Source organism: Pocillopora damicornis, chromosome 7, assembly GCF_964200805.1.
Source record: "Pocillopora damicornis chromosome 7, jaPocDami1.2, whole genome shotgun sequence".
Taxonomy (NCBI): domain Eukaryota; kingdom Metazoa; phylum Cnidaria; class Anthozoa; order Scleractinia; family Pocilloporidae; genus Pocillopora; species Pocillopora damicornis.
The window spans coordinates 9,611,917-9,630,000 of record NC_142676.1 but is presented as its reverse complement, the minus strand read 5'-3'; positions in this window follow the sequence as shown (position 1 = coordinate 9,630,000).

Below are 18,084 nucleotides of genomic sequence, written 5' to 3'. Positions count from 1 at the left end.
GCCTTGATGTTCGTTTGCCGCAACAGGAGGAGTTAGCCAATCTAGTTCAAACAAAGTCAGAGGCCATCAAGACTCTGAAAACTAAGTTGGTGGATGCCAAAAGGACTATTGCCGAGCTCAAAACCAAGCTTAAGACTCTGCGCCAATGCACAGCTGACAAACCTCAGCAGCAACCTCAACAGAAAGACGCCACTCGCACCAGCACCCACAGTCTGGCCACAATCCACACAAGATACCAGAGGGTGCTACAAATCCTTAGGGAAAACAACTGTAGCATGGCAAATGCATTTTGGCTGGCCGGTTGCCCCCGCAGCACCCTCGGAGACTTCATCGCCATCGCTGAATTACGAATTCTAGATGAGCGTGAATTCGAATTGGCATCATGAGAAATATGCATGGGCTCTGTTAAAGACCTATAAACAGTCTGCTGGAGAAGACTTCGGCGACACCTGCCAGCTATGGCAAATGTGCGACGAGATGGACAGCTGTTGCCATTCAAATTCGATGATCGATTTTACAATTAAAGTTGTCTCTCCTAACACACAAATGGCTCTTTTAGGAGCCACCAATAAAAATAAGTCACTGATTTACTTGAGACCGAGCAAAATTCAGAGAGGGATTGGGACAAAGTTAAAAATCCAAAATGGCGAATGAACCGAGAATCAAAGCAAGTGCTGGAAGAGAAATTGCCTAGAAATTGTGCTGAACTAACATAAAAGAGCCAGCGACTATTGAGGGTGGGTTGGCAGTTGGCCAACTGTCGGCCAACAGATCGCCGAGAGCCGGGCACCAGACTACCAACAGTCGGCCAACTGTCGGTGAGGGGAGCTGTTCTTCACAATTGCCGAGTTCTCAGTGATTAGAATGCCTCTAAAACCAAACAATGAATATTGTTGTCAGCTCATTACCTTCAATAAGATTTTAAGGTATTTTAGAATTAGATATGAAGGAGCATTCTCATCCTCAATAGATAATTATTCTTTTTATGTATATATTATTTTCCATAGATGTGATTTTCCTCGGCTTTAAGGTGAGACCTTCAACAGACTTGTGTTGTCCAAAAACCATTGGTGGTAAGCAAAAAGTGAATAATTTTTGTCATGTATTTTAAAATTTTACATTTTAGTAACTGACCTTATCTTTGCCCTGTTTTAATATACCAGATAGTTTAAATTTTAATTATATCATAGTTGTATTTTAGTAACTCCTTACACAGTAAGTCTTTAATGCTTTTATGTAATGTCATTAGTTTTTTAATTTGTACTATTTATAGGGCCAGGGGTTCTTCAGTATATTTATTGCTTTGTGTAGCCCTTGTTAAATAAAGTTGATTACTTTATTATTATTATTATTATTATTATTATTATTATTATTATTATTATATGTAAGTCAACTAAAATGAAAAAAATGTCAGTGGAGAAGCTGGTTTATCCAAAGTTTAAACCAATCATTGTGTGGGAGCTACTGCCATCACTCTCAGCTTCAAGGCCAGGATTTCAATAGGCCACTTTGTGGCCATTTCAGGACACCAAAGTGAGCAGTCTCGAGATCTACAACTCTCATCATTCGACCTTTTAACTCCACAAATGCAGCCAAATCTTTTGAGAGCCTTGCCTACTTCCATCAACATCCATAGCCAGAAATCAGAAGTTTCTCAGCAGTTGATGCCGTTCCAGACCAAACAAGAGACGACAAAATAGCTCTCAAATTGGTTTTACCCTGAATTTCAGAATGACATCAAAAGATGGTTTTCTACTTTCATCTCACACTTTCTTCATGATTGAACAATGGCACTAATTGTTTACACATACAAAGCTCAGAAACAGCTTTTTTGGGTGAATTTCAGGAAACGTGATTACATTTACTTTGATTGTATTGATGAGTAAGGTCGTACCACAGGTTGTGCAATGGCTGACTTTTACACAATTGTTTCTTTTATTTTCTGGTCAAGTAAGGCTATACAAACATTTTTGGTTCAATAAAAGGGAACTCTTTCGATAATTGTCAGGAGCATCCACCATTTGTCATCCCTGAAATTGCAAAGGTGTTGCCTAAAATGTAATATTTACATCTGAGTGATAACTCTTAGATGCCAGCTTGCGACTCTGCTTAGACAGATACACTATACCAACTAAGACCATTCCTAGCAAGGTTGACAGCCAATTTGTCTCACTGTTATAACCCCAATAGCAAGCAAGCAGTGGAAGAAGTAAGGATCAAGTATAAAGGGGTACACTTCTCTCAAACAGTATATGCCACTGATATCCATCAAACGTCTAATGAAAAGGTGGAATAGAGCTGATAGTTACTCCGGATACTAAGAAAACTTTGACATTGACACACGACATCATGATATCATTGTGGAGAAGGGTCTGATTAACCTGTCGTTAGTCGCCTCTGCCTGGGAATCAGGGGAAAGTGGTAAAAATGACCAAATACCTCAAAAAAACTTTTCATTAAAGTGATGCTAAACTGTGGAGCTCACTTTCTTTAAGCATTTGAATATGCTAATCTTTACTTTCATTTAAAACCAAAATTAACTATCGCGACTGCACATTGATATTTTGGTTATTTTTATTAATTTTTTTTACATTTTATCTTGTTTGCTTGTATTGCATGCCATTAAAAGGGACTTTAAATAAAATGGTTGAGTTGTGAGATACAGTCTTCTCATTGTGGTGTACTGTTTTATATGACACATAGCTAAATTAGAGTAGACATTGTAGATTAGATTATCACTTAATGTATTTTAATACTTGAGGTACTTCTTAAGATATAGTTTTTTAGATTTTACTTGTTTCCATTTTTTCCTTTAAATACAGCCTTAATGTCTTATTTGAGGCCACTTCCACTCAGTAATGAATATGCCTCCACCTGGAACTGAGAAATCTTTCCACAGCAACCTGGCGACAAATGGCAAAAGACAGACTACTTATTACACAATGGTCGTGTCACCATGTGGAAGCTAAGCCAAGGACGTAAACAATGTAAGCTTCAAAATCGCATGGAAATGACTTTTCTAGAATATCAGGCATTGTTATCGCCATGCTTAAGCCTGAATCTAAGACTAATTGAGGATGAGTTACTGCAGAAGTGCTTACATGGCAAGAAACAGGATCAAAACAGATCTCTGAATGGGATGGTGTGGCTGAGAAATTCAAAAGAAATTAACATTGGAAGTGATACATTTCAATATTGGCGCAGTTGCTGTTGTTAAGCTTTTCCAAGCCCTAGACATCCCTCTTTGCAAATATACTGAAGAGGGTTACAGACTTCAAGATCTGCTTAGTGCAGATGTAGTGCAACATAAAAGCAAGTACCAAGAGGAGATGAAAAATGATCAGAGGCCACAGAATAGGGTTAGGGTTAGTGTTAGGATTGGGGTTGGGGTTGGGGTTAGGGTTGGGGTTGGGGTTAGGGTTGGGGTTGGGGTTGGGGTTGGGGTTGGGGTTGGGGTTGGGGTTGGGGTTGGGGTTGGGGTTGGGGTTGGGGTTGGGGTTGGGGTTGGGGTTGGGGTTGGGGTTGGGGTTGGGGTTGGGGTTGGGGTTGGGGTTGGGGTTGGGGTTGGGGTTGGGGTTGGGGTTGGGGTTGGGGTTGGGGTTGGGGTTGGGGTTGGGGTTGGGGTTGGGGTTGGGGTTGGGGTTGGGGTTGGGGTTGGGGTTGGGGTTGGGGTTGGGGTTGGGGTTGGGGTTGGGGTTGGGGTTGGGGTTGGGGTTGGGGTTGGGGTTAGGGTTAGGGTTAGGGTTAGGGTATAGGGTTGGGGTTAGGGTTAGGGTTGGGGTTGGAGTTAGGGTTTAGTGTTAGGGTTCAGGGCTGGGGTTAGTGTTTAGGCTTTAGGGTTAGGATAGTTCATGCAGGAAGGAAGCTTCATGAGCAATGTTTCTTTGTTTAATCAACCTAATATTACAGATGAACAGTTCTTTGAAGTTGATAGCAACTTGGGGCATATGCTTTATTACACCCCTAAATGGTCTCCCAAACACTCCAGAAAATGGGCAAAAATAGTCTCTTAGCACACAGAGCAGCTATTCCAGTAGTATCACCAAGAACGAAAATGAAAATTGAGGGGTGAGAGGTAAAGCATGTTAAGCTGAAGTATCGTTAAAAACCAAATTAGTGAAAATAGAGGGGTGAGAGGTAAGGCATATGAGCTGAGGTAACTTTTGGAGAACAGCTTATATCAGTGGAAGGCAAGTGAAGATGAATCAAAGTTAGATTGCGTATGAACTGATAGTTTCTCAATAACCAAGGGAGGGTAGTATGACAATGTTACAAACAAAAGAGGTGATGCAAAACCTAGATAAATCACCTTAAGACACACCTCTGACTATGAAAGAAGTTGAAATACTTTTTTCCCTTTTAACAGATATTATCATATACAACTTCTACAAGTATGCTAGAGACCATTTCTAGCACCTATCAACTCACAAACAATCTCAGCTTAGGTCTGGACAGGACAGATTTGTGTACAACTGGTTGTTCCACAAGAGCCTAAACACTTGCAAGAAGGAGAAGGAATCTTTTGCTTCTTATGTAAGCAACAAAAAATTTTAACGCCACACCCTGTGAACAGTTTATGAGATGATTCAGCAACACAAAAATCCCATTGAGTCTGAAATACAGGGACAAGTCTCTATATTTTGTTACCAAAAACTGTGAACTCTACATTTCATTAAAAAAAAAAAAGTGCAGGAAAAGAAACTCCACAGAAATGACCTCATGTTTAAGGCATATAGGGCAGCATACTGGCTTGTCAGAGAGAAAGTCTGAAATCCAAATTTCTCATCATTGGCTAATCTACAAACATTGTTTCGTTTTCATGAGAATTTCCAGTACTCAGCACAGAGTTCCATTGGGGTAATATTTTTCGTAATTAGCAGCTCTTTTGATGACAACTTGTTGGGGGAAGGTATAGAGAGCAAATTGCTCTGGTCTTTTAACTGCTAAGGTCAAAGATGTATCTTTCCTGGGAACAAAACAGAGAACATTGAAACACGTTCATTGCGGATTGAAATGTTCTGAAAAACTACACAAAGCCAATGCAAAAACCACCTTAACCCTTCTCACAACTCAAAGAAAACACACTCTCTCTAAAGGTGAAAGACTGTAGCTCTCTGGTTTCTAATAGTGCAACACTGATAACTGGTCACTTTATTGGCATGGCTACTCATCGAAAGAAAATAAATCCACTGTCACCTCACTGCACTGTTTGTGCCACAAGCTTGCATCAAAGTACTACAACAGCTTTCATCAAAAATTGGCAATGGGTGGGCTTTGTCAGATGACAAGTTTTGTGGCAAGAGGCAACACCAGAGGGTCCATTTAGGTAGCATGTGTGCAAGACAACTAGATTCTGCTATTAAGGTTCTCTGCCATTGCTTGAACTTTCCAATTCAATGAGGTAATAACAAGAAAAGGAATGGTAATAAAATTATGAGAAATAACCAAAATTAAATTTAACTTTTTTTGGTCCAAGCCCTCAGAGCATTAAAAGAATACAGCAGCCATACAGTGACATCATGACCACCATTGTCACCATCAAAATTTCACAATACCTAAAATGGAAGAGATGAGAAGCAGAGACCATTTAAAGTGTTAACAGTTTGTTACTTTCACTCAAGTTTCATCTTCTCAGTTACTAATTTAATTGAAATATATCTCTAGCAAAACAACTGTGAAATTTCTTCAACAACAGTTACACAAGCTAATTATTGAAAGGAAAATTCTGACAGATTAAAGTAATGCTTTCTCAGTTTTGTCAAGAGAGGCTTGTGTTGCTGATTTTAAAACATGTACAAACAGCCACAGTTACTAATTTAACACATCAGACTACAGAACAATTAAGGAAAGTAACAAAAATGTATTGCTGCACAGTCTAGCAAGTTTATAATATAAATACCTCCAACATCATGAATGTATCCTAACTAAAGTATCTGTGCATCTCTAATGATGCAGTCTGTTAAACAATAGTCTATTGACATGTTGCTAGGTGGATGTATCTATTTACCACTCAGTTTTATCTCATTTGATCTTTCCAAATTTTTTCACAATACAAGGAGATAGGAAAACATAAAGCTACCAAAACTAGGTTTTGTAGAATAAGGAAGGCCATATGAACCACCACCACAAGCTCAGCCTGTTAAAAGGAATACGTTATCCATTACCCATGCTCAACTTTTTGACATAGTTGTCAGTACGGTGAACTGCCTCAATTTGGGAAGAAAATTTGGATAGGATCAGATGCATAACAGAAGTGCGAGTAATCATCAATTCCAACCTCACCCTAAATACTATACAAACAACTGACTACACTATAATGGTTTGGTTAGTTTTTGTCATCATTGAAAAATCTCTGCGAGCACTATTACCCAAAGTGCTTATGCCAAACCTCGCTATCATCTGAGCAATGTAAATTTTAAGTTCCTAGCTTGTAAACTTGGTCTAACCAACTCTTTAGCAAATTATAATGGTTGATTTGCCTAATTGATGATTTATTTACAAATTCTGAATCCAGAGAGGATTAAAAAGCATTTAAATACCCCCTTTGGTGTGTAACAAGAGTATTTGTGTAATCAATGCGAACATTACCAGGAGAAGGGCAGACCAGAATATTTTACTTTTTGTCAATATAAAGAGCAAACATTCGACTCTCCTGTTTCTTATGTCAACACCTGGTCTTCTTATTCTTCACCTTCGACCATGAGTTCAAATCAGTCAAAAATCTGCACTGGCCGAGAAGGGAAGAGCATATGCCAACAAATATCCAGGACTGCAAAGAGAACAAGTAACAAGTCACGAGGCTCGACAAAAAGGCATTTGAAAGCTCAAGACTTCAGAAACACACAAGCTGACAGAACCCAACTAAACGGGTAAATTTGACAGCTGAAAGGTAAAACAATTCCTTATTTACCACCAACCTCGTTTTTCCAAGTTAAAGTTCAAGAGTTTAAGAATTCAGATATCACTTCTAATGTTATTGTAAAGACTTTACTCTTGTCAACAACTGACCAAGTATTCACATACCTAATTAAACTGTTTACATTCAAGCAAAAGATACCTGTCTATTTAAAGAAATCCAAGAAGCATTAATTCTATGTTTTAGGAAGTGTGTAAACAAAGTATTATGCTAGTATTATATGCAAATAGTAGTATGTAATGCCTCCTAAAATAGATTTTTTAACACTTATCGCAAAAAGAGACAGCACAATAACTTCATTGAATGACTTATTTGTATTCCATTTGTTTTACCAAGTTGAACCAAGTTTGAGTAGTCTTGAAAATGTATAGAAACAAGTTAAATCTAAATAGAGAAGTGTTGAAAAGCAGCAAGACACAATTGCTGACAGACTTACTGAATCAGCGTCAGAAGAATTACAAACAAAGAATCAAGTAGTTGGTGGTGAAGCCAAAGCTAAGTCTTTAAAATACGAAGAGCGATTTGCAATTTATCAGAAACCGTTTGTGATTGAAAAGCTGCTGTTTAAATAGGAAGTGCTTAAAGCAATGGCATCAGTAGTAACAAAAATGACCGATGTTTTGAGTTTGCAAAAGTACACAGGCTAGAGAAATTGTCAGTTCCCACGTGGGATGGTGTTAGTAAATCTTACACAACTTAGGAGCACGAATTTCAGTATTGAATGAATAAGTGCAAACAAGACAAAGATTAACAATTGCAAAGGCTTCAGAAAGCGTTACCTAAAAACTGTTTTGGTTGGATCAAGTAAGGCAAAATGATTGAACAGGCGTGGAAAATTCTCAATACCAAATTTGGAGATCAAAGGAAATTAATGGATACACCCTTAAGTGAAATTACAAATCTCCAGCCAGTAAAGTGCAACTCGAAATTGCTTTGTCACTAAGAGGCTACAATTCTTGGTTTCATAAACAGCATGGATCAAATGGCTGCGCAGTGACAAATGCCTCAGAAGCACCTTTTGTAATGTCTCAGCTTTTATCAAAGTTAGATCCAAAACATAACATTGAGTTTGGCTAAGAAATGTATTTCTCAGCCAAAAATGAGAAATGCATTGAGTGGTTGGATTACCAGAGGAGAGAAAGCCTATGGTTCAGCCATATTCCTCACATGGAAACTTACAGATGGCAGTTATTCCTGCATATTGCACGTGGTTAAAGCATTTGTTGCCCCTTCAAAGAAAAAGTCAGTACCGTGCTTGGAGTTGCCGGGGTGCCTCTCAATATCAAGATTATACATTACATGTAACGAAGCACTAGAATTTGCTGAAAGAAGCACTAGAATTTGCAAGAAAGAGTTCTGGATTCATTCTCAGACCATTTTAACCCGGCGTAAAACCTCTCCAAGAAAGTTCAAATTGTTTATTTTGGTAAGAGTAGCTGAAATCCAGGAAATAATGGGCTCTGAAGCGTGTAAATATATCAGATCCAATCATAATCCTACTGACGTCGTGATGAGAGGAACTCGGCTAGAAAAGTTGAAGACTTGGTATGAAGGTCCTCCATTCCTGAAATGCCTAGAAGAAGAATCATCCAAGTTTAAAGAGAATCCTAATGGATGTGGTGAAGAATTGTCAGAGGAAATGAAGCCGCTCAACAACTTCAAAGCTGTGAACACCCTAAAACAAGTAGATTGCTCAGCTACATCAACGGAGTCAAAAGGTAACCCTATTTTGGAATATTTGATGAAATCTTGTTTGACGTTCGCCAAGGCAAGAAAAACTTTGGCCAATGTTCTACGATTCACCAACAGCACAAGATTGAAAGTAAAAAAGAGACACCATTTTACAGAAGAATTGAGAGAATCTAAACTGTGGTTATTCAAATGGAGTTAACAGAAAATCAATTTATGTACTGTAGACAAGAAGCTGATTCCAGCATCAGATGAACAAGGTGTGTTATGTTCACATAGGAGACTAGAGAACATCGGATCGTTACCAGATGAGATGCATAATCCCATTATCCTTCCAAGGTCATCAATTAATACTCTTGAAACACCTTTACTAAAAGCAAGCACATTGCAGTTACAAAAGTCTCATCTATGAATCAAGCAAGCGTTTCTGGATCGTGGGTGTGCAAAATATGGCCAAACAGGTGACTGGTAAATGTCTGACCTGCAAGAAGTTGCAAAGTCAAATGATGAGTCAGATTCTGACTAAACATTGCAGCAGGTCTCCCAGTGTTCAGCAACACAGCAATTGACATGTTTGGACCTCTGCAAATAAGAATCAACAGAAAAACACTAAAGGAAGCACAAGAAATCATATTTACATGCAAGAGTGGTCCATCTAGAGCTTGTAACAGACAGCTCATATATGGCTTTTCAGAGATTTGCCTCACTCAGATGATATCCAAAAACAAAACTTTTCAAGGCTGGGACATTCCCAAACTTCAAAATGTCTTATCAGAAGAATTTTCATGCTCTTTCCACTGGGAGTGGAAAATACCACAAGCTAGCCATAAAAACAGAGTGATAGAAAGTCTCATCAAATCAGGAAGACAAGCCTTAGATGCTTCATCAAAGAATCACACCTTTACAGAGGAACAGGGAAGAATGTATCTGGCAGAAATGACCTATTTGATCAATGGGTGTCCTCTCTGTCATAGCTCTGTCTAGATCCAGGAAAATCTGCCTGTCACGAAAAATGACCTCTCAATTGAACACTACTTTCAGCCTCCTTTGCTGGAGCCAGAACAGAGTGTTAGCCCAGGACAACTCAAGAGTAGCACTAAGAAAGGAGTACAAGAGTTCTGGAGTTGTTGGACGAAATATTTTGCCCCAAATTTACTACTGAGGAATAAATGGTACAAGAAACGCAAACACCTTTAAGAACAAGGCTTGGTGTTGAGATGGAATCCACCCCAAGGAGAACATGGAAGATGGGCTTAGTCATTCAGACGTATCCTGGACAAGATGACCTCACAAGGAAAGCCAGGATGTAGACTCCTACATCAGTTTATGACCTTCCAATTCACAAGCTCTGCTTAATCGCATCCAAACAGGAACTAAATGCAGTATAAAAATTGAAATTTATATAGTTGCTCAGTCTATTCACAAGTATAAATAAAGATTTGGTCAATGAATAATTTATTTATGCAAGGACTGTGACTAATCTCAATAGGATTCAGAAACATGGAAATGTGCTCTTTGGTATGTACGGGGTTAATTGTGTAATCAATGCAAACATTTCCAGGAGAAGAGCAGACCAGAATTCTTGACTTTTTGTCAGCATAAAGTGCAAACTTTAAACTCTTCTGTATCCTGTGCTGACACCTGGTCTGCTAATTCTTTACCTTCGACCATGATTTAGAATCAACAGTTAAACAACTTTTATATTGCCATACAAAATATATAACAATAGTCATAATAGAATAAGTAAAGGCTACGGTTTAGTAAAGATATCTCTATAACTTTATTTAAAATATTATTGTGGCTATTCTTTGTAACCTTACAGGTAGTGACTTATCATTGTAGCTGTTTAGGGTTTCAAATAAGTTCTAATGATCTCATTGCTCAGTCAATTGTCATATTTTTGAAGATGTCACCAATTTTGATTAGGACTTCTATAATGGAGTAGTTAGTGTCCTTGCAGATTATAGGCTTCCCATGAAATTGACAGCGAGGATTGTGAGAATTGTTTCCTTGAGTTGTAATTACTTTTCTCGACAGATAAATGGACAAATCAAGAAACCAAACCCTCGCCATCAACTAATTAGGATGCATACAGATACATACTTAATTACTGGTTACTTTATTTATGACCAGTTTTCTTTATTCAGAACGATTACAAGATGAGAGCGATAAAGGAACCTTATGTCCATGGTGCAATAGCTGGTATCTCTTAATTGGCCTTGGAGATATATTCCAACATCTAAGAACTGTTTGTTGCAGGAGACAGTGACTTGACTATAGATGACATCAAGGGTTTTCTACAGTTCCCAGCAAATTTCAAAGAATATTTGCTTAGGTTCTCTCTAGGATACGTTCCTTGTCGAGGTGGAGTCCTTCTTAGTCCTTGCCACAAGTTCACCGTGCCTACCTCAGATTGGGATAGGTATAATCAACATAGAGTTCAACAATATCAAATTTATCTTCTCATCCACATTCATTTCACGTAACATTACAGAGGTCCTTCCCAGACCAAGGTAAATTTACTACTTCACTCAAGGCTGTATGGGAATCAATGAAGAAGCCTTTTCTAGCCTTGTTTAATTTCCATAGGTATTGCTTTAAGATGGATTCCAGCTTTTTGAGGTATAATATAGTTTGTCATCATGCATTTTATATTTCACTGTAACCACAACTACTCTTTTTCCTAACATTGCTGTTAAGGGTTTCAATTAAATTCTAATGATTTCATTGCTCATTCATTTATTAGGTTTCTGAAGATATCACCAATCTAAATTACAACTTCAATAGAGGAGTAGTTAGTGTCCCTATAGACTTTTGGCTTCCCATAAAATTGACAGTGAGCATTGCTAGGATTGTTTCTTTGAGTTTTACTTTCTTTTTAGAAAAGATTAAAGAACAAATCAAGAAACCACATTCTCAAACTAATTAACAATGAGTTGGAGTCCTTGCAAGTCTTTGCCACAAGTTCAACATGTGTACCCTAGTTTTGGCCCAGCGTCACCAAGATTAAGTCTAACAATACAAAACCTATCCTTGTCATCCTCAAGTTCATTTTGTACAACATTACAACAGTCCATCCCAGACAAAGGTAAATTTGGAACAGCCTTTTCTAGCCTTGTTTAGTTTCCATAGGTATTGCTGTATGGTGGATTCAAGCCTTCCAGATAATAATTCAGTTTGTTTTGTTTCAATGTTTTTATTCTGATTTTTTTTTAATTTCAATTTTTAATTAATGTAATATGCACTGTAATGCAATATTCAATGTATGTACATCTTGTAATTTTTTGAGGGCTTATTTTACATTCCATATTTCTTTATGTACTTTGTTATACTTCTACTATTTTAAAAGGCTCCCACTCAATTTAGGCTCGATACTGAACTTTTTGCTCTTAAAATTGCTTGACATATTTTGTATACTTAAATTGTTCTCTGCAGGCTCCCATTCAATCGAGCTTTCCAGCCTGGATAAGTGCTGCTATTAATAAGTATAAAAAGTAAATTTTCAATTTCAAACTGTACGCATTATAAACTCGTAATTGGATTCATAGAATCAGCTTTGTTAAAATGTTAAAACTTTTGTTGGACTTTTTTTATTGTCATTATCAATTATGCTATATATATTTATAAATCCATTTTGTAATGGAGACCTCAACGAGGTCAGTTGGAACCACACTATGAAGAGGTTTAACTGCTCTCCATGCAGGCATTCAAATAGTAACTGCAATGTTTTCACTTCACAGCACTGGGAATGCCTGTAATGTATGTGTTCAACAAACAACAAAAATTAAGAGCAAGTATAGCTTATTTATCAGCTATGAATCAGGAAAGAAGTTTGGAATAACTGAGTAACGTAATAAACAACCCTTTGCCTCAAAGGAATTCCCAGCTCTTAATGTATTTAAAGAAAAACAATTTGACTTCATGTTTGGTCTATGGTGGGCAGAGAATTCGACTGAAAAAAGAACAGTCATGTTTCTTTTTAAAGTTTCACCACCTTTAACAGTTGCAACTGAGACTACCCCTTGTGGTTCCTAACACATGAAAATTACAATGGTACAGGTAAGAGTAAGTCTGTTTCAGAAATATGGCTAGTCAGGGCAGTGTTTGACGTAAAGTAAAGCACTTTTTGAATATCTACATAGTTTTAAAAGCTATATAATTTCTCTTATTACAAGTATAAAATATTCTGGATAAATTCAACTGTAACTTTTAAATGTTAATCCATTTTAATTCTGGCTATCTGTGGCCAGACATTTCTTATAATAAAAACAGTTTCAAAGCTCTAGTTTTAATTGTAATTTGCTGAAAGATAGGCTATTATTTTAACCTTCCTTGTTCCTTATTATGTTAAACACAGAACACATAGGATGAGAAGTTGATGAATATTCACACGTGATAATTATTAGATGCTGCACACCCACCATGATGAACAACACCAACCCTTTTTACAGTACATGGTTATTGCCATAATTGCTATGACTCCTGCGCATTTTGAGTTTACTTTTTCTCCCCGCATGCTATTTAACTGTTGTGTATGGAAAGTCTTTTTGTTTCCATTGTGATGATTTTTATCCTTCTGCAATTGATCATTTTCACTGTTGTGCATCAAGAGAAGATGCTCAGTAGATGAGGTTAACCAATTACACTGTTATGGGAGATAGGGTAAGGAAGCACTTCTCCAACTTTTAGGTCTCGTTGTTTTCCCCAACTTTAGATATTCGTTGAAATGTTTTGTGCAAATCTTTTTAACTGTGGGAATAAATTAGCACTTCCTGGGAAAAAGAGATTGTAATTGAATTTGTGATATTTTTCTAGTAATAAAAGACAGAAGGTTTAAATATTAAATAACATACCTATGACTAACAGAGGGTTAAAAAATAATTAGGCCATTTGCTTTCAACTGAAATAGTTTATACTTTCCCAGTTGTCTTTCTGACATGAGAGAAATGCTGCTCCTTCAACAGGAATTTGACCAACTAGATTTATGTTTTGTGTTTGTTATAACTCTGAGTTATAAATCATTGCTTCATGATTAAATTCCACTTTCCTTCAACAACTTTTACGATTGTAGCTGTTTGAACTGAATTCCTTGCTAGCAGGGGCCTCTTTGAAGAGCATTACTTGATGTATCAATACTAGTTTTGAGAGGAAATGTACTTATGTAATGTAATCTTTTACTTTGAAGCCTATCGACAATGGTGAAGCCTGTGACTCTAGCATTTGAACATTCAGGCTGTTGACACTGCCTGGTGAAACTCATAGACATTGAAACTGTCCCCAAATGCCCACTTTGCAAGGCTACCATCGGAATAGGTACTCTTCACATCAATATTGCACTCAACGACATCATAGGAAAGTTTGACGTCAAGTGTGAAAGTTGTGGTTGTCTATGACAGGGAAGTTTCACGAGCACAAGCAACACTTAAAAGCACATGGAAAGTTCACAATGCAGTGTGCAAATGAAGGGTGTGGAGAGATGGTGGCAAGGAAGGGGATGGCAGCATACATTGCCTAATATGCAAAGCACAAGGTCCCTTGCCAGGAATGCGGTAGGAAAGTAACAAGGGAATGTTTAGGGGAGCATGCTGCTTCCCTTTGTTCTAATAAGAGAATATTGTGTCCACTAGGCTGCGGAACAAACCTTCTACAACAAGCTATTGTCAATTTGATTATGCTATCAAATGTAAAATGGTTATCTAGGCCAATAAAGTATCCAAAAGTTGCACTAGCCAGCTCATCTCCGGTCCCTACTATAGAACACAAAGGTCTTTTTCTTTTGTCTATTGTTTTTCAAACAAACAACGCTGATTACAGTAAAAAGTTTTGCATGCACTTTGCAATGTACCATAGCAAGTATTCAACATATTGTGTTCGTTGAAGTTGTTAGTTTTACTCCATAAGTCCGCTTGCAATCATATTTCATATTATATTTCTTCTGATCATATTTCATCATGTCGCATGTCATGCAGCCTCTTTGCCGTTTGGCATTAATTCAGCACTAGAGCATTCCAGCAAATGTGAGTTTTGGTATTTTGTAAGCTTCATCATTATTTTTATTGTAATTTTCCTAAGTGTATTTAGTTTAATTTAAATTGTTATAGGTTTTCACTTGTTGTTTTGTTTACAGTTTTAAATGATGTTACCAAATGGTATCAGAGATTGTTGAAATAGAATATATCATTAAGTTGCATTAAAAACTGTCTGTATTAATTGCTGAAAGTCACCCATGGCAGTCACACCTACTTTATATCTTTTGCAGGCTCCAATTGATGCTGCATTTGAGCGAGTGCCCAGAAAGTGCAGTCTGCTGTATAGTGCCTGGCTGCACTACTATGGTAAAGCAGAAGGATGTACTGCAGCACTCAATAAATGCAGCCTCTGCCCACATTGTTCTGCAGGAAGAAAAGATCCAGCTTCTGCAGTGCCCGATGCATCTCCAGGTGAGATGCTTGAATTACAAGAACATTGAAAAAAAAAAAAGATGTGATATGAACATGAACTGAACTTTCGGTTTCATTTCAGAGAAACAAACCACAATGGATTTTAGAAGAGAAAGGTGTGTTCTCCTTCTGCTGGAGGGGAGAAAAGTGGAGTGACATCTGGGAGCCACACCTGTACAGCACTGAGTCCAGGTGCCCGAATGGAAACAGGTGGAGGGGAGATCTACGATATGCGGGAATGTCCTTGGAGCTGGTGTCCAAAGCGATGCCAGTGGTAGAGTAAACAAGGTCAGTGAATCATTCAATAATTAAGAATAGAATCTTGCTCTTGACTCTGGAATGCAGTTTACAAGATAAATGATCACTGCTGATAACAAGCCAAAGTGCTTGCATACAGCTGACATATTTTACAACAACTATCAATTTCGTAGGAGTGAGGAAATCTACCACAATGTCTAAACTAAAACTCCGACCCTAAAATCTGTTAAAAAGACAATTAACTTTATCATGATTCACCACAGATCATTTATGACTTTACGCTTTATGTCTATAGAATAGTGTTGATGCCTGAATCATGAAGAAAAGGTGTTCCCTTTCCCAGCGAAGGAGATCAGGAAGCAGGAAGTCACAGTAAATGTCCTTCTTTCTCAAATGGATGCAATGGACCCAGAAGACCTGATTATTGTCAAGTTTGTATTGAAATATTATATTTTGAAAAAGGATAAGTAATGTTTCTATGCAATAGCTGAGAGAGGTAACTGAGTCGAAAATGACGATGCAAAAAATGGTAATTGTTTACAAGAATAGGCGATGGGATAAAAGGTGAGCAAGCTTACATTTAGATTTAAGAAATACAGTGAAATGAAAACGTTTGTATTATTTTTTCATTGAGTTCCTCCGCTTTTCAATTGTATTTAATACCTCTCTTAGCTCTTACCTGGAACATTGCGTAACTTGAAAAGATCCCTTCAAACAATTATTGATATAGAAGCGTGTGCGTGATTTTAATGCAGTTTAGATCCTTCTCCATTTACTTTACTTTATTCACTCTTGTACATTAAATTTTCCAATTTAAAATTTACTGACAACATACAGAGGAAGATAGCTGTGGTGCTTTGCTTGAGACATAGGCGATGTAATGAAGTCATATCTAAAGGGAAGGAGCTCAGTGATGGTACATCCGAGCATCAACCGACCAAGGACACCTCTGCTAACACAGGACCCAGTGCTGTCAACTTAAAGGAAGCCAAAGTAGAGATAATAAAGGAATTGCAAAGAAACGTATTTCCTTCAGAAATAAAAAGTCTCCAAAACATCCAAGTGATCGCCAAGTACGGTAGTTGTGCACAGGAGAAAGAAAAGAAAACTGTGTTAAGGAAGACAAGTTCACAAACTGGATCCATTTCTAGACAGAGACAGCATCATGAGAGTTGGTGGAAAAATACGGAAGGCAGACCTGTCAGAGGCTCTGAAGAACCTGATCATCCTGCCAAAGTCAAGCCATGTCACAAACATGGAAGAACACACCATAGTGGAAAAGGGATCACTGTGAGCGAAACTTGTGCCATTGGCTACTGGATTATCAGCGGAAATACAATGGTGAGACAGTTTGTTTCCAAATTTGTCACACGTCGTTATCTCCTAGATACCATGGGAGAAAAGATGGCTGACTAATCAAATCACAGCAGTACTTATAAAGCTAGCAGATCTCCTAAAAACCAATTCTGTCATTCAAGCACTGAGATGATTCATTGGTCAAGGAGGACCTGTCAGAGAAATCCACAGCAATAGAGGAACAAATTTCATTCGCGCCAAAACCAAACTTAAAAGGACTATAGAAGAAATTAATGATCAGAAGATCAAGGCAGACCTTCTTAAAGCCAAGGTGTGGGCAAGGAGAGGCAAATCAGGTCAATAAGAAACATCATGAACAGTCTTACGAAAGAACATCTAATCATGCTAATCACCTAGACAAAGAATCGCTGTAGAAGTTCCTGTGTGAAGCCGAGTTCGAAATCAACAATAAACATTTGAGCATGGAAACAATAAATGACCCTCTTTCAAACCACCTTTATCACCAAGTATTCTGCTCACAGGAAAGACAAGGCTAACGCTGCCTCCACCTGGCGAGATTAAGAGAGAAGACCTTTACTGTAGCAAGAAAGGGAGATGTACACAGTATTTAGCACAAGAGCGTTGGTTAAGGTGGAGTAAAGAATATCTCCAGCAGTTGCAAGCAAAAACTAAGTGGGCAAGGTAGTGTCTGATCTGTCACAAGTAACAGCTCCAAATTGGAAAGATCCGTTAGCAAGCTTGTGCTGCTCATGGAAATGCGATAGGGACCAGGATTCCCCAAAGAGGAGCTGCAATTGTTCAGTATTCCAGGAAGAAGTGAAGCAGTGATGATTAAGTTTGCACAATTTCAGCAACTTTAAATTCCATCTTGACAAAATTTTGTAATGAGCATGTGGCATTTCAAAGCTAGGGCATGGCAGGGTAAGCTTTGTATGCCTGAGAACAATCTCTTGCCTCTCACACACTAGCAACAACTCTGCATCAATAATTTCAAGGCGTTGATATTTGACCAACACACTTTAAAAGCAATCAATATGAGTAGCCCTAAGTTTCTACAGGAAAAATAATGATAAATGCTGTCACTGAACAGTGCCCAGCCCTGTTTGGTTAATTTCAAAACGATATAAGTGAGTACCATGCCAAATAGGACTTTTTCTCTTTGTAATTCAATGTCTCAGTGCAGAAATTGGTGTATCAGGTAACACAGGGGAGTCTGGAGCGACTGTCATCACTGTGATATCCAATGAGTGTGCACGCAGTTGGAAGATCCCCATCTCTTGCTTATTTACTTGTCCCACTGGCACCTCTCATAGTTCTTTATTCCTGTTTATCAGCTGCACAATTAATACAAAGTTCACAAAGAAATTTGTCCAGGTGACTTATTCACATTTGAAATATCAAGAGCCATGTGAATTTTTGTTTAAGATTTGTAAACCGAAACTTCCTGTACCTGATTATGGGTGT